General features: G+C 41.4%; 1 protein-coding gene across 1 annotated transcript in view; it reads left to right on the forward strand.

Annotated features, from left to right (window-relative positions):
• The window catches only part of SIPA1L1 (signal induced proliferation associated 1 like 1), a 355,546-nt gene that overhangs the window by 52,672 nt on the left and 275,861 nt on the right, over positions 1 to 27,013 (forward strand). Inside the window, exon 6 of the mRNA XM_036252572.1 lies at positions 17,573 to 17,639. The gene's annotated coding sequence lies outside the window, so the exon portion shown is untranslated. The remainder of the gene's footprint in view (positions 1 to 17,572; positions 17,640 to 27,013) is intronic.

The following is a 27,013-nucleotide window of genomic DNA, read 5'->3' on the forward strand; positions in this document are numbered from 1 at the left end:
ATACACCCTTTGTAACATGTTTGCTTAAGATCAGCAGTGGGTACAGTTACCTTCATCCAGAAGCAAACGATTTAACTGCATATTTGAGTTTAGTGATTTGGATCCATGTTTCCGCTGAGTGATGTGCACTCATATTGATCTTCCCGAAGCTTACAGTTGAGCAATATGCTCAAAGCAACTTCATTAACTCATCAAGAGGAAAGGGGACCTGCTATTGACTTTGCCTGCTGGTTAAGCAATAACTAGAAAGAGAGGTAAAATAATTTGTGTGACTTATTTCACTACTAACTTATAAGAGGAAACTATATTAGAACTTGTCCAAAAATTATTTTTACCTTTTTAATTATGGATAAGAAGTTTGTGGGTTTTAGTCATGTTTGGGTTTCCTTGCATGATATAATGCTATTGAACTGTGAAAGAGAAAATGTATAAGGAGCTTATTATAACCAAACGTGCAGTTATCTTGGTCTCTTCGAGATGAAGTCTGGAGAAAGCCCTTAGGAAACTTTTCTTAGAAAGAATCCTTTCTATAATTTTATTTATAGAAATATATATTATTCTGTAATTATGATCCATAATTTTATTAAGTCAATAAAATATACTTCAGACATTATCAATGAAGTAGCTTTGACATATAGTGAAAAAAAATATGCTTAATTTTGGCAAGTTGAAATTGTCAAGCACGGAGCATGTGCTGGTTCTGTGTTTTGTTGCGGCAGAGTCCAGCCCATTCTCTGAATTCTGTGGGGGCCATGCTATGGTTGTTAATTCCTCTAGCATGATATGATGAGCGGGCTTTTGGAGGGATGGTTAAACATGACTCCGGCGCTGTCCTGCTGTGGACTGCACTAGAATTCCTTTCACTGGGGCTCCGTCAGCCCCAGCCTCGTTTCCCTTGGCCCAGTACATGGGAAGATTTATATTTATTAAGTACTAATTATGTGTTAGGTCCTTTCTGGGGATTCTAAATATGTTATTTCAGTTAAGCCTTTTTTACAACTTCAAGATTAAGGAATTAGTCTATGTATTTAAGTAATGGAGTAGTACCTTGTCCAGGGACACACTAAAGGCAAGTCTGAAACTCGGCTTCCTGTCCAGGTCTGATGATGGAGCCCATGCTTACTGTGCGGTGATGCTCTGTGCTTGGAAACACAATGGCTGGAATAACATTTCTTGCTCGCTCTTTCCCAGGTGTCAGTGCTCTTTCTGTATACTTGGGCCAGATGAACATCTTTGTTAAAAATACCTATTCATTCATCCATCCGCCACCTAGCTGTGCATCCGTTCACCATGCATCTAACACATGTTTATTGAATGCCTATTGAGGGCCAGGTGCTGTTGGAGAACTTGGAGCTGTGCTGGTTTCCAGGCCCACTCTGCTTTCATGCAGCTTATACTGAGTTATCCAGAGGTTCACTCATTCATTATACAGGGAGGATGAGGTGAGAGAGGATCTAGATTTCTTTGCCCAGTGCCAGACTTCCAGGAGGCCCTCAACAAGTGTTAGTTTCTTTTGCCCATCCATTTTCACCTAGTATCTATGGCCCTGACCAACTGTTGTCTCTGTGTTTCATTTATGGTTGTACTTTGAATTGTTGACTTGGGTTTCTGTGTTCTTCACAGTTCAAGATTAGTCTGTTCATCTTTAGAAACCAGCAGGTTCCACAAAGGTTCTTGGTCTAAGTGGTCAGTTACCCTGATTTTGAGTAATAACAAGTCAGCACGGGACACAAACTTTCAGGTATAAGATGAATATGGTCTGAGGATCTAATTAAAGCATGGTGACTATTGTTGATAACACGATTGCATAATTAAAGTTTTCAATGAGTGTAGATCTTAAATCCCATCCCAAAGGTAAACATGTGAGGTGATGGATGTAGTAGTTAACTTAAAGAGGGGAATCCTTTCACAGTGTGTATGTACAAGGTGGGGCATAACAATACCAGAATAAACTCCTAGTTCCATGTACTGTACACCTGCTTTTGCCCCACCCTGTATATCAAATCATCAAGTTGTTCACTTTAAATATCCTACAATTTTATTTGTCAAGTATTACTCAGGAAATCTGGGCAGAGAAAAAGACAGTGGTATGATAAAAATGGTATAATTTCTGTGTGAAAATATCATTTTAGCTCTTGTATCAGGTGTTGACACTGATTACATTGTGTATATACTTTTGTTTTGAGTAGCATTGTTAATAATTTACCATATATTACATGCGCCATTTTATTTATTTATTTATTTATTTATTTATTTATTTATTTATTTATTTATAGATATGTGTTTGTTAACCCTCACCCAAGGATATTTTCCCATGATTTTTTTTTTTTTTTTTATAGATAGAGTGGAAGGGAGGGAGGGAGAGACGAAGAGGGAGAAAGAGAGAAACATCCATGTGAGAGAGACACATCGATTGGTTGCCTCCTGAATGACCCTGACTGGGGCCAGGAATCGAACCTGCAACCCAGGTACATTCCCTTGACCGGGAACTGAACCCACGACTCTTTGTTCCACCGGCCAACACTCAAACCGCTGAGCCACACTGGCTGGGGCTTCCATGTGTTATTTTAAAAGGTACTATATTTTGTCTGGCTGGTGTGGCTCAGTGGTTAAGCCAAGCTTGACCCATGCACCAAGAGGTCGCTGGTTCAATTCCCAGTCAGGGCACCTGCCCAGGTTGTGGGCCCGAACCCCATTGGGGGCCATACAGGAGGCGGCCAATCGATGTTCTCTCTCATCAATGTTTCTATTTCTCCTTCTCACTTCCTCTCTCTCTAAATTTAATAAAGAAAAAAAATTTTAAAAAAAGGTACTATATTTTAAAGTGTTGTATAATGAGTTAATGCTAAAACTCATTAAGTAGAACATGAAACATTCTGTTATGAAATAAATTCATTGGGCAGATGCGATTCACTATGGAGAAACTTGAGTTTGTCACATTTTTGGAGTGTTTCTTTTTTAGAATATATTGTATCTTTTGATAAATCTTAGCTATCTACTGACGGATCTAAGTTGACACATTTCAAAATGCGCATTTAGAGCTGAGGCTATTTCTAGGCTGGTTTCTTTGTGGCTAATGGATGATTTCAGACCGTGTTAAAGATAAAAATAATCAAATCTCAAAGATCAGGTAAATGTAACCTTGATAAAAATATTACTTTTAAGAGGAATGTCGCTTTGTGTGGTGCAGGGCCTCGCTTGGACAGCACAGCACCACGCTCTCCAGTTCGTAACAACAGAGATTTTAGTTGATGTTGGTTCCATTTTTATGTCACCACATTTACTTGTTTTCCAAGTGTTGTCATTTTTATCTCTAAGTCTCTCTTAATTCCTTTCACTATGCCGACTCTCCTGGTTCAGGCCCAATTTCTCGCCCAGAAAACAGCAGCACCTTTGACACCAGCACCTCTTTATTCAGCGCCTTTCCTCTTTCAGGCTCTTCCACATCACTGTTGAAATTCCCTGGGGGGAGGGAAGTAAAGTGTATGTGTGTGTGTGTGTTTGCTTGCACATACACATACATGCACATTTGGTTCTGATTGTGACAACCCCTAATACACCTTTGGTGGTTCCTTGTTGCCCGTAGGGTAATCTCAGCTCCTTAGTGGTTGTTTAAAAACTCCGAGGAGTGGTTTCAGCCTTCCAACACCAATCCCTCAGCCCTTCTCCTGGCCCTTCCAGATGTTCCAGTCAATGAACTACTTTCTTTGCAGTCGGATTGTTAGGGATGCTTTATTGGCACCTGTTCAGACTTTCTTTTGTCCAGGTAGCCTTGTAAATGTAAAAGCCACTATTTCACTTTGTTTGAACATCTTATATAAGTACATGATGAAGCAGTTCTATCATCTAAGGTAGCAATGTTTGCATTCTGCTTTACAAGGTGTGAAAAATTCTTACATAGAAATTTTTTTCTTGAAAGGCTATGGCCTAAATGGGATAAAATAACTAAAATTTAATTGCAGTTATTTAGACTAATGTGTTGGAAGTTAGTTGCCAATTTAGGCACTATTTGAAAGTTCTTAATTATTTTTTGTATATAAAGTTAACTTTTCAAATTCATCATAGAATTACAGCATTTTCTTTTGCAATAAGAAATACTTATTTGGAATGTGTGAGGACATGGATATTAACTAAACTTATTGTGGTAATTATTTCCCAGTACATACATATCAAATCAACCATTGTCCACCTTAAACTAATACAATGTTGTACATCAATTATATTTCAATAAAACTGGAGGAAAACTCACACACTCACTCAGTTTGCTAGCCTACCTCTCCTTGTACAATGAACATGATCACAAAGCGTAACAAGGCATTAGCACCACTGTAGGTTAAAAAAAATGCTCATTTATACTTCGGCTGCCTGATTGAATTATAAATTGTCCTGGTTTCATCTGAATACTTCTCTGTATCTGAAAGTGATCGCTCACACTGCAACACTAACTGCCAAGGGCATGCTACGTGCTGGTAACTGATGTCGTTAAGATGGGGGTTTGATGGTCTTCTCTGTAATTGCATGGCGATTGATCCACATGAGTGCTGGGTGCCATAAGTGATAGTGAAGTGGGCGTCTGGCTCCCTGGCTTTATGAAGGGCAAGGCGGAAGCTGGATGACAGGCATTGAATGGAGAGGAAAGCCATTTCATCTCCTGTGGCTCTCAGGGAAAACTTTCATGTAACCTTCGGGGTTTAAGTGTTTCTTTGTGTATTTGGTATTTAAAATGTGTTTCCATGGTGTATGCTCTTTGTTTACTCAAACACTATGTGCACAGCAGCCTTTTCTGTCTTATTATGTTTCCTATCCGCAATGCTTTTCCTCTGTTTGCTTCTTGGCTCATTGGAAACTTATTTGTTGTTCTTCCTTGATCCCGCTGAATTCATCCTCTAACCTTTATGTTCTTTGCCATCCTTGAAGTTGTACCTACCAATGCTTTGATTTATATTATTGCTGTTTTTATTTATATTTCCCCATGAATTAGATTGTAAACTTTTCAAAGGGAGAGTCTATACCTTTGTGATCTTTGGAACTCTGCAGCTTTTTGCTCAGAGCCTCATACCCCCATGATGTTTAAGAAAGGTTTGAATCAAAGTAAATATTTGTTTTTATTTATTTATTTAAATATGGTTTGTTTTTTTTTAAGAGAGGAAGGGAGAAGGAGAAAGGGATAGAAACATCCATGAGAGAGAAACGTTGATCTGCAGCCTCCTGCACAACCCCCCACTGGGGATTGAGCCCGCATCCCGGACATGTGCCCTGACCAGGAATGGAACCAGTGACTTCTTGGTGCATGGGATGATGCTCAACCAACTGAGCCACACTGGCCAGGCGTAAATACTTGTTTTTAAACACAGCCAATACTTACACCTCAATTAAGGTCTGATTTGCTTGGCTGGTGAGGGTACAGATGGATCTCAGTTTTAATTGAGGCTATGACATACTAGTCATTTTTGAGAATAAGGAAACACATAGCTGAAATTTTCTTTGTCGCTTAGGCCTAACCACTTTGCGATGCTCATAACATGCTCCATGATGTGTATGCAAGTCCTGCTTCAGCTATGGACTCCTGCATTTCTAGTTTGTTTCCTCATTAACTGAGTGTTTCTTGAATTCTAGTGAAGGGAAGAGGGAGGCAGTTGATTATCTAGTTGCATTATCCACCCCATCTGTTTCCTGTATGTGACAGCAGTTTCCCTCCATGCCTGTGTCCGTGGTCAGCAGCACTGTGCAGTGTGGCTTCTGATTTTGTCAGTGAGAGCTCACTTTCTAAAGATCTGTTTACTTTTTTAGCCATGAGCTTGCCATTAATACATCCTCTTGTCACTTTAATAACCAAAGTGACTTTAATGTGAAGAGTAGGTGGCACATCATAAGAGCCTGTACCTTCATGTGAGGGATTAGGACTGTCTGTTCTGGAAGGGTGCCATTTCGAGAGGTAAACATTTAAAGAAGTAAGTCTGACTACTCTGTGGAAAATGATCGTGGGTAGAAAGGAGATCATGAGGAATCTGGGGCGGTTGTCTAGTTTCGAGATAACAGTGACTTGGACCAATGTGGTGACAGTGGAGAGATGGAGAGGAGTGAAATATTCAAATTGTCTTCAGGAGGTAGAGTTTGACAGAATGGATATGGGTGGAGTGTGAAAGAAAGGAATGGAGAAGGAAACCTAGATTTTTGGTTCAAGTTCATGGGTAGATAGAGGTGACTTTAACTGAGTTGAAGAAGCCTCAAAATGAAGACAATAAGCCTGTAAAAGGACTTACTTATTTTTGTCATCACTGCTACAGCCACTTTATTTGCTTGCCTCTCTCTGTCTATATAGAATTTTTATTCTTAGAATTTCAGGTGCAAAGAAGAATAAGAAGTAGTTTGTACAACTTGGGATCAAAGAACCATTGGTATGTACTTTACCAGGAAGAACATTTTCCTTGTGTCTTCATGAGTTGTTAAATCCATTCGTGTTAAAAAAAATTACAGTCCCTTGATAAGTGGGTTGTCTCAATAATAAATAAATTACATTAGTTTGGGAGGATAGCTATATTGATTTTTACGCAGAATTTATTATCTGGGAGTTTACACTGAAACTCTTTAATATGTTTCAAGATTTTCCTTTTTTTTTTTTACATTTCAGAGAGAGGAAAGGAGAGGGAGAGAGACAGAAACATCTATGATGATGAGGCCTCTTGCACGCCGCCTCCCATTGGGGATCAAGTCCCTAACCGGGGCATTTTCCCTGATGGGGAAACGAATCCGGGACCTCCTTTGTGCATAGGCCGATGCTCAACCGGCCAGGCTCCTTTTTTTTTGAGATGTCAACACAGTACATTTCTTTTTCTGATTTATTTTTATATTTTAAATTTCTTTTAAAGGTGGGCTGTTCTTCCTTATCTCTCAAGGATAATTACTGCTTGTCTTGTGATCATGTAAGCTTAAAACAGTAGGATGAAAGAAACAAGTGCCTATGGATTAATTTATCCAGTTTGTTATCTTTATTCAGAATTCCTCAGGATAACTTCTCTTGTCTTTCTAATGCTGGATGCTGATTTCAACAGTACCTGATTGCTTTTCATCAAGAAAGTAAAAAGCTTAAAAGAAAAAAGAAAAAGTCCCTGGCCCTGAAGAGTTCTGTTAAATGCCTTTCCTTTTTATCTTACAGGATTTACTTTCTGTGTGTGCTTCTCATATGCTTATTGTATCGACAGGGTGATTTACATTTCTTAACCTTGACGTGTTGTAGATAGTTCTAGGCTACCGCATGCAGTTCACACCAGATTTGCATTATTTTTGTCCTTTCTTGTACATGTCCTTTTATTGCTTTTGGTCTGTGGCCTAGGCCTAGTTTTCCTCTTTGGAAAGAAAAGGTTGACAGGAGAGGGAAGATAAGAGTTAGCAAAAACAGTTTTTTTTGGTTGGGGGGAGGACTAGGTTAAAAATTATTTCTGATTCAGCCCTGGCCGGTTTTGCTCAGCGGTTAGAGCGTCGGCCTGCGGTCCTGAGAGACCCGGGTTCGGTTCCCACTAAGGGCATGTACCTCGGTTGCAGTTTGTCCCCGGCCCTGGTCGGTTGTGCGGGTGGCAGCCACTCGATGTGTCCCTTTCACGTCGATGTTTCTCTCTCTCTCTCTCTGTTCCTCTCTCTCCCTCCCACTCTACCTGAACAAAAAATGGAAAAATGTCCTTGGGTGAGGATAAAAAAAAAAAAAAAAAATTATTTCTGATTCAGTTTATGCCCCATTCCCTGGAAATCAACCATGGAAAAACTTATTCCATATTAAAGACAGACAAGAAAGTATGAACTGTGATTACAAAATCACTAGTGCTGGCCATGAAACATTTCCAGGTGGCATTTGAGTTGTTCGTAATGACTTTAATAGACTCCGGAAATATTCCTACCAGAATAAGTTATTTCTGACTTTTTGAGAAGACAAATACACTATCTTTTTGCTTTTATTTTCTTTTTATGGAGATTCATCTTTTTGGGTTTCCCCAGTTGTAAAACACACCCAGGTAGTAGAGGGGTGTTTAAGCTTCCCAAGATATCTGGTCTTTTATTCAGAGAAGTATTGGTGTTCTGCAATATCCCTTTATAGAGATTCTTTAAAAAGGGCCCGTGCTGTGTGCTTAGTGATTTATAGTTTCATCATCAGCTGTGTTTGGAATTTCATGAGTGGGTTCCTAGTCTTCTTTCCCTTGTCCCAGATTTCAAGAACAACACTTAGTAATAAGATTTTCCTAGGGCCCTTGGGGAAGAGATTTTATTTGGTGACTGAATTGAACCAGAATTTGTAGCCTATGGATGGTGAGGGAAATGCTCCCCACAGGTTGTTTATATTGCAGTGTCGAGTATGGCCCAGATTGTGCCCCTTCCTTTCCCTTTCTTCAGGAAGATTTTCCACCCCCAGTTTTGGGCCTAGGCTTGCCCATACTCTGAAAACCATTCGGGAAATGGTTCAGAGGCACAGAAGGAATCTGACCCTCAGAATCCTAGCTCCCTTTCTCCTGCTATCTTCTTTCTGTTTGAGGACTTGTGGAGGATTTGAGTCAGACGTGGGTTTGTTCTTGTATTATTTTCCATACTGGCAACTGTAAAACTACTTTGCCCCTTTCTGTGTAGTCTCTAATAGGAGTGCTTCATCAGCCCAGGTGAGGGAGAGCTTTGAGCTCTTGACTTGCCATTTGCTGATGGGGGTGGGTGTGGGGTTGCACCTTTTTCTGTGGGATTTTGCTGGAGTAGAGTGATTTATCTAAAATGTTTTTGTCTTTCTAGGCTTCCCCCTCACTGACCCTTTAGTTAGAGAGAGCAGGCTTTTTCTGATGCTGGATCAGAGGCAGGGATAACATTATATGAATCTAATAAGGAAATAAACTGAGGTTAAAGGGAGCCAGATTCACTACTCTTACAGGAAGGGGGAAGGTGAAAACAGGAATGAACTCTGTGGTGGTGTGGAACTCAGGGTGTCTGTATGAACTCACGGTTTTCAGCATCCAAAGACTGAAAGAAAGAAGTGTGTGTGCATAAATGTGCTTGTTTCTCAGATAACTGGAACAGTGACAACCCAGTTGCAGTAAGCACACTCTGATCTTGGTTTCTTTCTTTTTATATTTTATTTATTTATTTTACATATGTAGAGAGAGGAAGGGGGAGACAGACATCGATGTGAGAGAGGAACATCAATCAGTTGCCTTCTGTATAACTGGGGATCAGACCTGCAACCCAGGTACGTACCCTGACTGGGAATCGAACTGGCAACCTTTCAGTGCCCGGGTCAATGCTCAGTGAACGAGCCACTCTGGCTGGGCAGATCATGGTTTCTAAATACCAATTTTCTCACTCACATGGTAGAAATGATCAGAATAGAAAATCACTTTTTGGCAACTGTCACAGAATAATTAATTTGGCCAATAATTATCGATGGACACAAAGTATTGGGCAAAAGGCCATTGAGAAATAGGATATTTATATAGTCTAAAAGTATCACCTCACAAAATACTTATTAATTATAAAGGGAGGAAGAGTAACTTTACAGTGGGGAGACATGGCAGATACTACCTTCATTAAGTGATGCAAGTTCACATTACCAGTCAGGGAAAAGTTTGAAAGAGTGTATCACCTGGTCGGGGAATGAGAGGGCTCCTCTGTGGTATTCCTGCCGTAACTTCAGTCTCGTCATAAGAAAGTATCAGAGAAACCCCGATTAAGGAACAGTCTACAAAACTGGCCTGGTATCTTCAAAATGGTCAGGGTCTGAAAGTAAGGAAAGTCTAAGGAACTCTAGATTGAAATAAACTAATGAGATGTGAAGACTAAGTGCAATGTGAGATTCTGGATCGGATCCTGGATTGGACATCATTGGGATAATTGAAGACAGTCAAATCTAGTCTGTGGATTGGTTGATGGTACTATTTCAGTTTTAATTTCTGGGTTTTGATGGTCATAATTATTGTAGCTTTGTGTCCTTGTGTGTAGAAGTTACTCAGTAAACTCTGGAGGGGTGACGGGCCTTTATGTTGCTACTTTCTCTCAACTGATTCAGGGAAGTCGAGTTATTTGTGCTAGTCTGGCAACTTCTTTTTCTGTAGGTTGGGCTGAGATTATTAAACAAAACAAAATCCCCCTTCTGTTAGTTGACTTAGTTCATATTTGTTTGCTTATCAAACAAACCATTTGTAAGGCTCGAGGATTTGCTTCTCTGTGCAGTCTTGGCTTGCCGTCGCCTGCCGGCGTGGCTTCCTGTTATATCTTGATTGTCTTTTGGTAATTTGCTTTTAGATATTTCCCATCACCTCATTAATATGTTCTTTTCCCTGCCCAATCTTTATTTCTCACTACCTATCTTTTGCCTTTGTAACAGACTGCTGCTTTCAATGGGAAAGTATGGTTCACAAACATGTGGCGTTTTACTGTGTCACCGTTCTCCGACAACGCTGCCTTTCATTTGCCCTTACTTTGTTGTGCTGTTCTTTCTCCTCAGTTCACTGGTGAGCTGTTTCCTTTATCACCGCGCTGCTTCTGCCTCAGCACTGAGCGGGTTTTAGTGAGGAGGGTGGGGTTGGTGGATTGCTGTCTTAGAATTTGGTTTTCAGAAAGGATCCGCAAGGTAAGGGAGTTGGATCGGTGAGTGGCGAATGTGATGCTGTACTGATCCATGATCTAGCCAACTCATGCCTGTGTCTGTGAATGGTTAGCCCCAAAGGTTTAGGCTTAGGCAGATTAGGACCAAGATGGTCCCACTCTAAAATGCATGTGGCTCGGAATGGTGGTGGGATGGCTGTGGGGAGAAGGCTCGTTGTCACAGCACCGTCTCTCTCTGAGAACATCTCCTGTCAGTTGTCTGGTGGGTAGGATCTGTGTTTTCCCCTCAGTGCTGAAAATCATGGTTAAAGGCCTTGAATTGCCCCAGCCACACCCACACCTTTTTTTCTGTGGTAGAACGGAAGTCCATCAGAAGGCTTCTCTTCCTTAAATAGGTTGGAAGAAAACTTCTCTGTAGCAGTTACACTAATTTCCATGTTCCGCAGAAGGATCAAGGAATGAAGCTGTTAAAAAGCCGGAGCGCAGCGACGTGGCACTTCGTTCCACCCACACTGCAGGCTTTCCTGCAGCGTTGCTCTCGCTGCCTCTGCAGTGTAGGTGGCCTTCTCTGGACTGCTTTTGACAGGAAATTGAGCAACCTTTCTTTTTTGGAACAGAATATATTTTACTGCTGAGAGAGAGAGGGAAAAAAATGAAGTGTTTATGTTTTGAAATTTTATGATTAGTTTTTATTTAAAGACCAATTTAAATCTAGAAAAATGGAGGTAGGGGTTAAATTTCATAGCATGCTCAAATATTTCCCAACCTTCTTAGTAATTTTGGGGCCTTTCTTTTTTTTTAACAGAAAGGAAGGTCCGAAGGCCATAACATTATTTTGCTTTTTTTGTTCTTAGTCATTGATGGACATTAAGAAGTCATCTTTGCCCTGGCCGGTTTGGCCCAGGGGTTAGAGCGGCAGCCCGAGGTCCAGAGAGACCCGGGTTCGGTTCCTGCTAAGGGCACGTACCTCGGTTGCAGTTTGTCCTCGGCCCCGGTTGGGGTCTTGTGGGTGGCAGCCATTTATGGACACACACTGTTTTCTTTCTTTCAGTCTTTGGATGCTGAAAACCGTGAGTTCATACAGACACCCTGAATTCCACACCACCACAGAGTTCATTCCTGTTTTCACCCTTCCCTTTCCTGTAAGAGTAGTAAAGCTGGCTCCCTTTAACCTCAGTTTATTTTCTTATTAGATTCATATAATGCTATCCCTGCCTCTGATCCAGCATCAGAAAAAGCCTGCTCTCTCTAACTAAAGGGTCAGTGAGGGGGAAGCCTAGAAAGACAAAAACATTTTATTTTATTTTTTTATTTATTTTTTATTTATTTATTTATTTTCCAAATCTTTATTGTTGGATGTAAAATGTATTACAGATGTTCCACATTTTTCCCCCATTGACCCCCTCCTCCCCACTCCCGCCCCCCTCCCACCTTTTCCCACACTATTGTCTGTGTCCATTGGTTATGCATATAAGTTCTTTGGTTTATTTCTTCCCACCCCCCAAACCCCTTTCCCTTTGAGGTTTGTCAGTCTAGCAATGAATTTGTGCTTCTTAATCCCTTCACCTTTTTCACCCATTCCCCCAACCCCCTTCCCAACTGGCAACCAACAAAATGTTCTCTGTTTCTATGAGAATGTTTCTGTTCTTCCTGTTCATTTTGTTTGTAGATTCCATTGTTGATAGATATGTATTCATTGCCATTTTGTTTGTTCATACATTTTATCTTTTTCTTCAAAAAGACCCTTCATCATTTCATATAATAACGGTTTGGTGGTGATGAACTCGTTTAACTTTTTCTTGTCTGGGAAAGTTTTTATATGTCCATCAATTCTAAATGACAGCTTTGCAGGATAGAGTAATTTTGGTTGTAGGTTCTTGGTTTTCATCACTCTGAATATTTCTTGCCACTCCCTTCTGGCCTGCAAAGTTTCTTTTGAGAAATCAGCTGACAGCCTAATGGGTACTCCCTTGTAGGTAACTAGCTGCCTTTCTCTTGCTGCTTTTAAGATTCTCTCTTTGTCTTGAACCTTTTGCATTTTGATGATGATGTGTCTTGGTGTGGGCCTCTTGGGGTTCATCTTGTTTGGGAGTCTCTGTGCTTCCTGGACTTGTATGTCTGTTTCCTTCACCAAGTTAGGGAAGTTTTCTGCCATTATTGTTTCAAGTAGGTTTTTGATTTCTTGTTCTGTCTCTTCTCCTTCGGGCACCCCCAAGATGCGAATGTTGGCACGCTTGAAGTTGTCCCAGAGGCTCCTTACACTATCCTCATTTTTTTTGGATTCTTTTGTCTTTTTGCTGTTCTGATTGGGGATTTTTTGCTTCCTTATATTCCAAATCGATGGTTTGCTCCTTGGATTTACATACTCTATTATTGAAGCTGTGTAAATTATTCTTTATTTCAATTAATGCCTCCTTTAATTCTAACTGTGTATCCATGATTTCTGACTGGTCCTTTTTTATGCTCTTGAGGCCCTCCCTAAGTTCACTGAGGTTCTCACTAAGTTCATTGAGCATCCTTATAAGCAGTATTTTGAACTCAGTATCTGTTAGGTTGCTTATCTCCCTTTCGCTTAGTTCTTTTATTGGGGTTTTGTTCTGTTCTTTCATTTGGGACCTGTTTCTTTGTCTCCTCATTTTGGCTGCCTCCCTGTGTTTGTTTCTGTGTATTACTTAATGAGAGGTATGGGGCTAGCTGAGACCCGATGCTCGTTTGAAAGAATTTAGGAAAAACCTGAAGCAGGATCCAAGACAGGCCAATCCTATGGTTAAGCAAGTGGCAACAGCTTGGGTGGGCTTGAAAGTTGGGTGGGGCGGGGCCTCAGGGAGTCAGCAGGGCGGGGCTACCAGTGTGAGCCAGGTTGCTGGAGTCCCAGATATGGCTTCTGGCTGCCGCCCCAGGGAAGGGCTCACCAAAGGAACAAAGTCCTCTGATAGCACGTTTGTCCCCGAGGAAGCCCCCTCTCCAGCCCTCGCTCCAGTGCCAAACAGCTCAGTTCTTCCCTGTGTGTCTCTGGTGCCCCTCAAGCTGCCTCCCCTCCGAGCTTACAGGGAGTGAGTCCGATAAGTCTGTGCATTGGCCCTTTAAGGAGCTGCCTGGGGCTCCAGCCGCTTCAGCTTCCCTGAGCCTCAGTTCCCGCTGGTTTTTCCAGCCAGAAGTTATGGGGATTCTCTTCCTGGCACTGGAACCCTGAGCGGGGCACCTGGTGTGGGACGGGGACCCCTCAGTCCTCAGGGAGGATCTTCCCAGCTGCGGGAGCTTCCTCATTTTTATCCACCACACGTGGGTGTGGGACCAGCCCGTTGCACCGCCGCGCCACCCCACCCCTCCTACCAGTCTGGAAGTAGTTGCTTTTTTTTTTTTTTTTTTAATTCTGTAGTTGTACAACTTCCATTCAGCTTGATTTCAGGCGGTTTTGAATGATGGTTGTTCTGTAGTTTAGTTGTAACATTGATGTGGTTGTGGGAGGACGCGATACCGCGTTTACCTACGCCGCCATCTTGACCGGAAGTCTTCCAAAAACATTTTAGACAAATCACTCTACTCCAGGAAAATCCCACAGAAAAAGGTGCAACCCTACACCCACCCCCATCAGAGTTTTCGTCATAGTAGAGATAGGCCTCAATTGTGTTTCAGCTCCAAACCTAAAAAAACAGCAAAATCAGACAAAGTGTCACCATGGCCAACTTCAGGACCAGCTGCGATGACTAATGACCCCCGACTCCAGTGTCAACCAATCAGTAGACCAATCAGCAGAGACCATGGCCCTAAAAGGACACACCTGCAAAGCTGATGAATATTCTGTTGAGAGCCTCTCCTGAGACCTCCCCTGAAATCCCCACCTTTGGAAAACAGATAAACCTCTTGAGATGAAAGATCCAGTACAGGCACCTTTCCCCACCCCCTTCTTCCCTCAGGTGTGCACTCTCTCTCTGGTCACACCCTGCCTTTCTTCCCCCTTCTTCCCTCAGATGTGCGCTCTCTCTCTCTCTGGAGCACACCCTGCCTTTCCTCCCCCTTCTTCCCTCAGATGTGCACACTCTCTCTCTGGAGCACACCCTGCCTTTCCTCCCCCTTCTTCCCTCAGGTGTGCACACTCTCTCTCTGGTCACACCCTGCCTTTCCTCCCCCTTCTTCCCTCAGATGTGCACACTCTCTCTCTGGAGCACACCCTGCCTTTCCTCCCCCGTCTTCCCTCAGGTGTGAGCACTCTCTCTCTGGTCACACCCTGCCTTTCCTCCCCCTTCTTCCCTCAGATGTGCGCACTCTCTCTCTGGAGCACACCCTGCCTTTCCTCCCCCTTCTTCCCTCAGGTGTGCGCACTCTCTCTCTGGTCACACCCTGCCTTTCCTCCCCCTTCTTCCCTCAGGTGTGAGCACTCTCTCTCTCTGATCACACCCTGCCTTTCCTCCCCCTTCTTCCCTCAGGTGTGCACACTCTCTCTCTGGTCACACCCTGCCTTTCCTCCCCCTTCTTCCCTCAGTTGTGAGCACTCTCTCTCTGGTCACACCCTGCCTTTCCTCCCCCTTCTTCCCTCAGGTGTGAGCACTCTCTCTCTGATCACACCCTGCCTTTCCTCCCCCTTCTTCCCTCAGGTGTGCACACTCTCTCTCTGGTCACACCCTGCCTTTCCTCCCCCTTCTTCCCTCAGTTGTGAGCACTCTCTCTCTCTGGACACACCCTGCCTTTCCTCCCCCTTTTTCCCTCAGGTGTGCACACTCTCTCTCTGGTCACACCCTGCCTTTCCTCCCCCTTCTTCCCTCAGGTGTGCACTCTCTCTCTGGACACACCCTGCCTTTCCTCCCCCTTCTCCCCTCAGATGTGCACACTCTCTCTCTGGAGCACACCCTGCCTTTCCTCCCCCTTCTCCCCTCAGATGTGCACACTCTCTCTCTGGAGCACACCCTGCCTTTCCTCCCCCTTCTTCCCTCAGGTGTGCGCACTCTCTCTCTGGTCACACCCTGCCTTTCCTCCCCCTTCTTCCCTCAGGTGTGCGCACTCTCTCTCTGGTCACACCCTGCCTTTCCTCCCCCTTCTTCCCTCAGGTGTGCGCACTCTCTCTCTGGTCACACCCTGCCTTTCCTCCCCCTTCTTCCCTCAGGTGTGAGCACTCTCTCTCTGGTCACACCCTGCCTTTCCTCCTCCGTCTTCCCTCAGGTGTGCGCACTCTCTCTCTGGTCACACCCTGCCTTTCCTCCCCCTTCTTCCCTCAGGTGTGTGCACTCTCTCTCTGGTCACACCCTGCCTTTCCTCCCCCTTCTTCCCTCAGGTGTGAGCACTCTCTCTCTGATCACACCCTGCCTTTCCTCCCCCTTCTTCCCTCAGGTGTGAGCACTCTCTCTCTGATCACACCCTGCCTTTCCTCCCCCTTCTTCCCTCAGGTGTGCACACTCTCTCTCTGGTCACACCCTGCCTTTCCTCCCCCTTCTTCCCTCAGGTGTGCACTCTCTCTCTGGTCACACCCTGCCTTTCCTCCCCCTTCTTCCCTCAGGTGTGTGTACTCTCTCTCTGGTCACACCCTGCCTTTCCTCACCCTTCTTCCCTCAGGTGTGCACTCTCTCTCTGGTCACACCCTGCCTTGCCTCCCCCTTCTTCCCTCCAGGTGGACCTCTGCTTTCTCTCTCCTAAGCTCCAAGGGCTCTTCTTTTGCCTCTGTAACTTGTTTCCTGAGTTCACACAGCCCACCTGGCTCACTTCTTCTATCTCTGTGACTCTCTAAATAAACTTCACTTATATTTGAGTTCTTGGCTTTGAATTCTTTCTTAGCCAAACTCAAGGACTGAGGTCTGACTTTGCTGGTAACATCTGGTGCCTTTTGCCGTTAACAGATAAAGCTCACTAATTACGATGAACAAAACCATGTACAGGGTGTCCCAAAAAATGTATACAGGGTGTCTGTAGATTCTATTATATTTTGAAAATGAAATGTATTTTAATAAACACTGGTTTTATAATTTTTCAAAGTTGTGTATACAGTTTTTGGGGGACACCCTATATATATTTTGAGTGTTAAAAGTTTCTTAATCCATTCTGTAGGTGCAACCTTTACCGATTATGTAAAAAAATGTAAATTTTGTTGTCTGTGGTATCTGACTTAGAGTATCCTTTATAGGTTTGGTTTCCCCAAAGTTTTCTTCTGATGTTGATACCATTTGATTGTGGTAGGGCGGAAAAGACCTGTGGCAAGGTCGTCCTGAGCTCTCTCCTGCTGTGCTGCAGGAGAGCGTAGTGTGGGGACGTGGTAGTCCCGCAGTAATCCTCATTTTGCAGGCAGTTAAAGTAAGCTGTGAAGTACCTTTGCATGTGGCTGAATAAAAGATGGGTATCCTAATATCCAAGGTGATAGGCTGGGAAGAGGAATTTTTCTTCTTGTCCTTGCCAGGAATTGGGAATATCTGAGTGAGACTAAGTTCTGGTTCTTTTTTATGCTTAGCTTCTGTTTTATAAGTTTGGGAACAGGATTTGGGAGTTTATATAATTTGAAATACTGTTTACGTCAGCAAAAATTGGTTTCTTAGAAAGCTCATATGGACACGAATAGTCTGATTTGTTTTAATATTTGTAGAATATGTACATGTACTGTAAATGATTAATATTGGTCACATTTGTGCAAAATTGCCCCCTGTTGAGAACCACTGGTTTGGAACAGTGGTTGCCATAGGCAGATGATGGGCTCACTACATCGAAATCACCTTGTGTGGGGGGTGCTGATCATACAGGTTCTTGGGTTTCTCCCCATTTGTTTAGATGCTGAATAGCCAGTTTTAAGAATTTGTTATTGAAGTGGAAGTGGTTATTAGTTGACTTGAATTTAAATGTGTTGAACTGCACAAAAATAATTTACAAATGAATGAGGGTTTTAGAGGTAAAATATAAATTTCGCAATTATGATTTGATTTGATTTGATTTGTAGCAAGGATTCCCCCTTCCCTTATTTCTATGAGGTACAAACTTTGAAAATAACCTTGTTATACTAAAGCTTATAATCATTTTAATCTAGATTTTGAGAGAATACCTCAAGTTGGACTCAAAAGCAAGATTTACTACTAACTTCGAAGTGGAGAAGGGTGAGTTGGTGGGTCAGTCACAAGGTCACCCTGGGGGAGGGGAATGCCACTTGGATGTTCATTCTTAGAAGACCTGCTGCTGACAGCAAATTTTGATTTAGCAAATGTGGATCTTATATTTTTCCCCATTGGTTTTTCCTCCTTCATTGTTTTACTTCAGAGAGGCAGAAATCAACACAGAGAAGGGGGGACACCCCTGTCCAAGTTTTAGTTGTCATCTTTATAGATAAAATAGTTCGGATATTTTTCTGGCTACTTAAATTAATAATATGAAGTTTTTGTTCATACTTATGTTTCTACTCCATAGTAAATGCATCTCGAGAAATCTCTGGTTTTTTTGTTTTGTTTTGTTTTGTTTTGTTTTTGGTTAATCCTCACCCGAGCATATTTTTCCATTGATTTTTAGATAAAGTGGAGGAGAGGGAGGGAGAGGGAGAAACATCGATGTAAGAGAGACACATCAGTTGGTTCCCCGAACGACCCTGACCAGGACTGGGGATCGAACCTGTAACACAGGTACATGCCCTTGACCAGGAATCAAACCCGGGAGACCCTTTGGTCTCCAGGCGGAGGTTCTAACCTCTGGGCTTCTGTGTTTATTAAAATGTGATGGGAGGAGTTTATACCTCAACCCATGTTCTAAATAAGAATTTGTTAACTCTGATGCATTAGTATATAATTTGGAATACCAAGCTCATCCTGAAAAATTGAGAGGAGGTTGGATGATCTGCTATTTGACATTTCCATTTGCTCTTAGAGTGATGGTGCCTGGGTGCTGCCAGGTAGAAACTCAGTTCTGTCCTACGCCTGTCCTGGTGCTTGAGTTAGTGGGCATTTCTCACGTATTTTAATTGGTTGTAAAAGGGTGTTCTCATTGAGAAAGATAACAGCTTACTTTGTTTAAAAGAGACTTTTTTACAGGCTGAGAATGCTATAATATGCTAAACTTGTAAATTCAGATAAAACAAGTGGTTTGAGGTTGTGAAGGTTTCTTTGGCTTTCTTACTTTGTATTTAACCTTCATCTCAGCCAGATGCTGAAACAAAGGTCTTGGGATTTTTCTGATTGGCTGCTTCGTCAGGAGCAGAAGCCAGTTGCCTAAGGAGTCAGCTCTTCTGGAGGATGGTCAAGGTTATCTGAGCATCTCACCCCCTTAAACCTTTGTGCAGAGCTTAGAGCTTCTCTCCTGAAGCCCTCTGGGTCATTGGAGCACTGCTCTCAAAGTGGTTTGCTATTTCTGACCTCCCTTGAATTTCAGTGAGAGAAATTGGGGACTGATTATCTCTGAAAATGTTTCAAACGACATCAGGACACTTTCCTGGTAGCACTTATTTCACCATTCCCAGCGTCGTTCTTTTTTAATAGAGGTGAAATCTAAGAAGGAATTTTAGAGCTCTGTGATTTTGATCCATGAAGAGCCCACATTTTTTATTAGCTACACACATGAAACACTGTCTCTGGGAGTGTAGCACCTTCAGAACCGTCAAGAATCCCGAGCGGTGAGCAGCAGCCTGCAGGCACGCCCCACCAAGGCAGCTGTAGCTCAGGGACTTCCCGAAAGGAGAAAAATCGGTGTGTATCGCCCAGTGGTTTTCACCTCCGTCTTGTAAGTTGTTTTCAAGATTGGTTTGTTTTCTTTCCTCCTGGAAACTTGTAGAAATGTGCGCTGTCAGTGCAGTCTCTGTATGTCTTACGGTGTTTAAACACTTTTAAATAAGTAACTGCTGGCTGATATACCTGAATTTTAGTTTTATTAGGAGGCCAGGCTTGTTTAAGCTTTGATGTCGTAGTAGCTACACCTTGTCTTTTTAATTAGTTGTTTAGTTTAATAACCTGAGACTTAAATCACTTTATGTTTAATGGCAGTAGTATCTGATGAGGCTAGTACTGTATATCTGTTAAGTCAGTGGGAGATTCCTCTCTCAGGCATTCAGACTTGCTCAGATCTACTCAGACAAGAGACAAGGGAGGCCACGATGACAGTTTTCTAGACCTGCTGGTGGCAAGACCCTTCCTTGGCCTTCTAAATGTGCAGTACTCTTTCCTAAGTGCTCTCTATTTAAGGGACACTTAAAACAAATACTTTCCTCCAAAACACAAGAATCCAAGATGACACACACACAAACACCCACCCCACAAAACTTTGTTTTTTATATGTAGTTCTATGTGTATCTTATTAAATCTGTCGCTCTTATAATTTACTTATTTTTGAGTAGTATTGTTTTAGAATTATAAAATTGAATTTAGAAAGACACTTTTCCCCTTCCCTTTAAAAATTTTTTAAATTGCTATATTTTTGTAAATACCCAGCAAGAAACATAGAATAATGTTGATAATGACATCTGACTAATTTATATGTTTTAAGCATTTTCCCAAGTATTCTATTTTTGTTTTGGATTTTCCTTTTCTTGTGTAGATAATTATGTACCCGTAGGTAGGTGAGATATTATTTAAATTTGTCTGTTATTTCAGTTTAGTTATTGCATTCCAGGCTTCAGATTTTAACTGAGGAAATTTTTTTTTTTATCCTCACCCGAGGACATTTTTTTTTTTTTGTTCAGATAATGTGGGAGGGGGAGAGAGAGAGAGAAACATCGACGTGAAAGGGACACATCGAGTAGTTGCCACCCGCACAACCCAACCAGGGCCGGGGACAAACTGCAACCGAGGTACGTGCCCTTAGCGGGAACCGAACCCGGGTCTCTCCGGACCACAGGCCGACGCTCTAACCGCTGAACCAAACCGGCCAGGGCTAACTGAGGAAATTTTTAAAAGCTCTCTACTTCTTTCTTTTTGTGAAAATAAAATAAGAAAGAATAACACTGATCACATTTACTTAGACTGATAGTTTGCTGGTAGAATCCACAAAAGTAAAGTCAAGCTTTTTGGTGTTTTATGCGAAGTTCCAACCATTTAGTAAGTGAAAAAAGAAAAGAAATTCATGTTAGTGCATTCTCCTAGACCTTTCTTGTGTTATATGTGGTGGTAGCAAGAAACCTAATATTGATAGTGCTTTCCATTGGTCATCAAGGTAATAGAATGCCTATGGCAGATTCAGAGGTCGGTTAAGGATGGAAGCCTGGACAACCTCCCCTTCCTGTCTGTCCCGCCTGTGCACCTGTGCCCTTACCCCCTCCAGTCCACTGATAGGGTTCACCCTCTCTTCTCCTCATTGTTCTAACAAATTATATCTTCGTTAAACATAAAAGAAGAGCTAGCTGTTCACATCCAGTGCAGTTTCCAGTGATAAAAAACAATAGACTAAATAATGATAGGACTTTGACTCTACCTCTAGGAAGAATATAACTCAGTTGTTTACCTGGAGTAGACTTGGTAGGTTCTTTGGATCAAACTAAATTGAAGTTTCATGGTGGCACTGAGGGTACAAAATGGAGATGACTTTTTAAGATAAATACTAGATGAAATTGTATGAACTAAATGCTAAGTATAATATGAAAATATTAAAAATGTACAGTAGCAAAGGGATGATTGTAGAGATTTCCTTTTATCTTTGGCCATGATTAATTTGAATTGAGTTTGGCATGGTTTGAGGTCACCTCAGAATTATTTCACTATGCTTGTTTATTATGCAAAGCCTTCTTTGTTCTTAAAAAAGAAAATTATGAAATCTTTAGCCTAGCAAACATTTTACCAGCCTGCAAAACTGTGATATAACCCCTTCACATTTACTAATGCCATCATACCCTTTTTCTCTTCCCTAAGAACAGTTCATTCTCACTGAATTCTTATCTTGACATTCTTCAGAAATTTAGAGTGCAACTGTCCACATCAAATAGAGAGTTGCCTCTTTTAAACTCATACTAGTGGCAAATAGAACACACAGCAATAGGAATTGAAGTCAGTTGTCTTGGAAGAGTGCCTTATTTCTTAGTTCACACGTAGTCATTTTTTTGAGCCCAGGTTTTATATGGGTGCGATTCTTTATGATGCTACCATGTGACCCACTTTCTTGACTGTGTAGTTAATTTAAAATTTGCTAATAGGAGTGACTTGAACAAAAGTGTTAAGTAAGGAATCAGAAAACAGAAGCAAGCACTTGAACTGTGTGTTTGAATGTGGGCAGAGGTCAGGTGGGGATTTGTGCAAAGCTCTGCCTCCCCTTCCTGGGCGAGAGTATGTTTGAAGACCTGTCTTCTGGGACCAGGTCACAGTGGAACTTGAGATGAAATTTGCATCTGCCAATTCTTCATGATATACCGATGTTTCTAAAAGGGTTTGGGGAACTTAGTGGTGGGGATTCTATTTTGAAACCTGACTTTATCTTAATTTTTGTCAATACCGAAGCATATTTTATATGTAAAAAGAAGTTGTAAATATCTTCACTGTTATTTGGTGGCTTTCATCAAAATAATGCACATAAGCTTAAACTCATATGGTGATGAAGTGTAGTATGCCATGTTTTGGGAGGTCTTAGTGCTCCTGGGAGGAGGCCTTTATTGTGTTCTTTTGGAAATGATTTTTAAGCAAGATTATGGAGAGATGAATAGGCTTGAGAAAAGGTACTATTCACATCTGCACAAAACGTATCAAGGTCTCCAGCAGCTTGATGAGAAAGAAAACACAAGAGGTGTGTATGTGCCGTCCTTCCACGGATGTCAACCTCTTCAGAACAGGGATGTTTCTAAACCATCGTTTGTCTCAGAGCGTGGCTAGCTCTGTGTTCTTCCCATAACGGTTTCCTTAATAAAGAAAGTGGACTGATGGGTACTGGGGATGGGTCTTCAGGAGGTGAAATAATGAATGCTTACTGAGGAACTAATGGACTGATTTTCTTTTCATGGAGTCTTTTTTTCTTTTTCTTTTTCCTTTTGAAGCCTGTAACTTAATTCAATAAATGACCCTTTTCTGCTACTGACTGATGTTCCTCCCCTCCCACTTAATTGGAAAATAAATGGTTTGAGAAATTGGGTAACATTTGATGGGTATTGGTCTTTGTATGGGGACCTCCGGGCATGTTGTAGCCTTGACGCTTTTGTAGTTATAAGAAGTAAGACATTTTACTTCTGTTGCCACTTGTTTCCTCCCTGGATTTATTAGTGGAACAGTTAATTCAATTAAGTAAATAATTATTTTACACCTGTTATATAGAGAGATCTTTTTGCTTGGGATAGAAAATTCAAAAAGAAATTCTCCTTGTAATCAAGTTGTTTTTCTAGAGGGAAGACAAGACATAATTAAAAATTGTTATAATAAATTACCAAAAGGCCTGTAGTGGAAATACAAGTAAAACACACTGCAGTGTCTATAGAGGGAGAATTCAATCCATGGAGGTGGGCATTAAAAGAACCATCCATACACCCATCCATTTATTCATCGATTAAAAGAAGTACCTTTGTTTCTCCATGTAACCAAAGGAATTCATATTTACTATATGAAATCCGGATGTTTCTAAAGGCACACAGATCAAAGTAAAAGCCACCAGTTCTCACCAGACCACGCAGTCTCTACCACCCCGAAATAACATCCCTGCCAGCATTTTTACTTTTTATTGTGAGGTTTTTCAAACATACCCAAAAGTAGACAGAATGGTACAGTGAGGCCCTAGGGACCCATCATCTAGATTCAACGTTTACAGACATTTTGTCATTCTTATCGCGTCCATCTTTTTCCTGCTTTGATTGATTTATTTATTGGAGTTTTAAAACATAGCCCAGATATTAAGCCATGTAACCTATAAATACTTCAGTTAGTATATTTAACAGATAATGACTTTCAAAATGTCACAATATCATTAACTTTAATGAAATTAATGATTATTTACTATGTTTTACTAGCTAGTCCTGTAGTCCATGTTCAGTTTCTTTCATTGTGTCAAAAATGTAGTGTTACAGTTAGTTTGTTGGAATCTGAATCCAAGTGGAATTAATACATTGCATTCCTCTCTTTTGAGCCTTTCTTTCTGTTTTAAAGTATGTTTATTGATTTTTATTTATTTTATTTTTAAATTTTAATTTTTAAAAAAATCCTCACCCGAGGATATTTTTTATTTATCTTTAGATAAAGTGAGAAACATTGATGTGAGATAGACACATTAACTGGTTGCCTCCTGTATGACCCAGCCAGGAAACTGAACCGCAACTGTATGTGCCCTTAACTGGAATCAAACTCCTGACTCTTTGGTCTGCAGGCTGACGCTGTAACTGCTGAGCCAAACCAGCCAGGACTGTTTTATTGATTTTTAGAGAGAGAGGAAGGGAGAGGGAGAGAGAGACAGAAATATCAATATTAGTGGGGCAGACACATTGATCGGCTGCCTCCTGCACACCCCATCACTGAGGATGAAGCCTGCAACCTGGGCCCGCGCCCTGACCAGGAATGGAACCAGCAACCTCTTGGTCAGTGGGTGGATGCTCAGCCACTGAGCCACACTGGCTGGGCTCTTTTAATTCTTTCTTAATCTGTAACATTTTCTCTTCCTTCCCTTTTTTCATACAACTTATTATAGAAGAACCTAGGTCATTTGTTCTTTAGGACTACTAACATTTTATTAATTTTTAAAATTTTTATTCTTTTATGTAATCATATATATTTTAAAAGCAAAATTGGGATAACTTTTATTTAAAAAGTTATTTTTTATATTTAGCGATATAATGAGGACATTTACTCTTCCACAGTTAGTTTTTATTTTCTGTTAAATCTTGTGGCATTATAGTAATTAGAAGTGAGAAAGATGCATTTGATTGTATTTAAAGCAAATCTTACATTAATGATATGTGTTACAACTCCTTCCTTCCTTCCTCCCTCCCTCCCTCCCTCCCTCCCTCCCTTCCTCCCTCCCTCCCTTCCTTCCTTCCTCACTTCCAGCTTCTGTTATGGATGGATATAATATTGGTGATGCAGTTCTCTGAATTGGGAGTTCATTTCCCCCCCTGAGGAAGGTAGATGATGGTTGTGTAGAACACAACCTGGCTGATGTTTCTCTGACAGGGTCGGAAGTAGAAGAGGTAAATGTTGTCCATCTAGACCCTAACTTTCTGGAGATTCCACTCATGAAGGGACCCTCTTTATTATTGCCATCATAAACTGACCTTTATTAAAAAGTTAAGTTTGCATTTTCACATCAATGTAGGCTACCGGGTGGGGAACAATTCCTAGGGATTAAAGGGAGCATGATTGTTTTAGTTTAGTGATGTTAACATTTTAACATTTCTGTATTAGGTTCTCTTTCAGTTACTGCCAAGTTTCTAGCCTGGGAAAAAGAATACGTGTGCATGCTCTCACAAGTAATAATCAGTTATACCAACTGAAGGCTCATGTGGCCATTGAATTTGACAGTCTGCTGTTCTTTATCAGAAAAGCCCCTACTTCATTTGCGATGTTATAGTTGCTCCTGGTAGTTTGTCTTCATGCGTTTGACAAGCTTTAAATTCAGCAGTGATTGCAGAGATCTCTTTATTTCACCTTATTCTTTAATACTAAGCCACTTAATAACCCTATAAAACCCTTGCAATATGGTTTTTAAAATTAACTTTTTAATAGAAGTAATAAATGAGTCTATAAGGTTAACTCCCCATTCCCTTACCCCGCTTCCTGGTTCCCCTTCTAGTGTTCCAGAGGCAAACACTGTTGATTTGCTGTTTGGAATATAAGAGTATTGTATTTTTGTATTTTGAAACTTCACATAATTGCCCTTGCTGGGTGACTCTGTTGTTGGAACATTGTCCCATACACCAAAAGGTTATGGGTTCAATTGCCAGTCAGGGCACATACCTAAGTTGTGGGTTTGATCCCTGGTCAGGGCGCATATGGGAGGCAACTGATTGATGTTTCTCTCTCACATTGATATGTCTCTCTTTCTTTGTCTCTCTCTAAAATTAATAAAAACAAATTCTCATATGAGGATTAATAAAAACAAATCACATATTACATTGAATATCAGTAACTTTTCATTCAGTGACATTTGGAGATCTGTCCGTGTTAGTTTATGTAAATCTAGTTCATCCTTTAAACTGCCGTTTGATGCTATATAGACTACTCATGGGACATTCTCTCGTTGTTATTTTTTTAACCGTTTTCCTATTGCTGATCCTCTGGGTTGTTTTTGATGGGTCCTGATTACAAATAAGGCTTCAAAGAATAGCCTTGTCCTTGACTGTGCACATGGCCGTATGTCTCTCTAGGCAGTTGTCAGGTCATGGGAGAGTGGGGTAGATGCCCCCAGATTGTTTTACCAGGGGACTCCTGTCAGTAGTGGACAAGTTCTCTAATTCCACATGTTTATCCAAAGAAATGGGACAGGCAGGGGCTAAATTTGAAGAACTGATTTGTTTATAATAAATAAGGAGACCTTATTAAGTTCTAATATTTAGTCTTGACATTTTTCTTTAAGACTGATTTTATTTTTTTGGACTATATTTTGCTACCAGATGTGAATATATTTATACATAGGGAATTCTGCAATTAAATAGTTATAAGTAAATTATGATAACGTCTGCTGAGCTTTTGTATAAAAGTAACACCTCGCTTGAGAATTTGTGCATTGGAGGTAAAGCTGGGTGTGAGGGCTGTCTTAATTGCTTCTGAGGTTTGGAAGGCCTCTTCAGTTAACTGCTAATCTCTGTTCTAATGGCTAAAGAATGTGTTGTATATTCAGCATAACACCCACCTCATTATGGACACCACAGGCAGAGGGAATACATAATTAAATGAGAGCCCCTGCTGGGCAGGAATAGGCACAATGCCTTCTTTGGTTTCCCTTAAAGGACATTCTTCAAAATAAAGATGGTATATACTCTTTTCCTTTCCTTTGAATGGTTGTCTGGCATGACAGGGAAGACCAGTGCAGCTCCATCTTCTTTTGATCTCTTAAGAAAAGAATGTAGAAATGATTTTTGATTGATTATGGTCAGGAACTCTGAGTTTTGAGGTTGTCAGTCTTCATATGCTACTTCTTTCTATACAAAAGTTATACATATTTCTTTTAATTTCTAAAACCCTGTAACTGAAGGCCTCTGGGATTCTGGGTCTTGCTCTTGTCATCTATCTCATGGGGCTAATAAGCCACAGGCCTCCCAGGGTTGCAAGAGTGCTGGGTGCCAGTGTGCTGCCTCTTAGGAAGCGAGCTCTCAGCTGCCCAGGACCAGAGAAGTGACCGAGTCCCGCCTTCTGTAGCAGATGAGAAAACTGAGGTCAGGAGTGTGAAATAACCCAGTTAACCCTCCTTCGGTTTGTCCCAACGACTAAAATAATCTTTGCCACACATCAGATTACTTTGTGACTTTGCTTCTTGAGAAACCACAGAGGCAGCTTTTGTGCACAACATTTTCCTTGCCTGGAATTTCCCTTTCTTCTCGCCACCTGTCAGGTACCTTTTCCTCCTTTGAAACACACAAGTTCATTTCCTCAGGAAGGCT

Source organism: Molossus molossus, unplaced genomic scaffold (assembly GCF_014108415.1).
Source record: "Molossus molossus isolate mMolMol1 unplaced genomic scaffold, mMolMol1.p scaffold_m16_p_1, whole genome shotgun sequence".
Taxonomy (NCBI): Eukaryota; Metazoa; Chordata; class Mammalia; order Chiroptera; family Molossidae; genus Molossus; species Molossus molossus.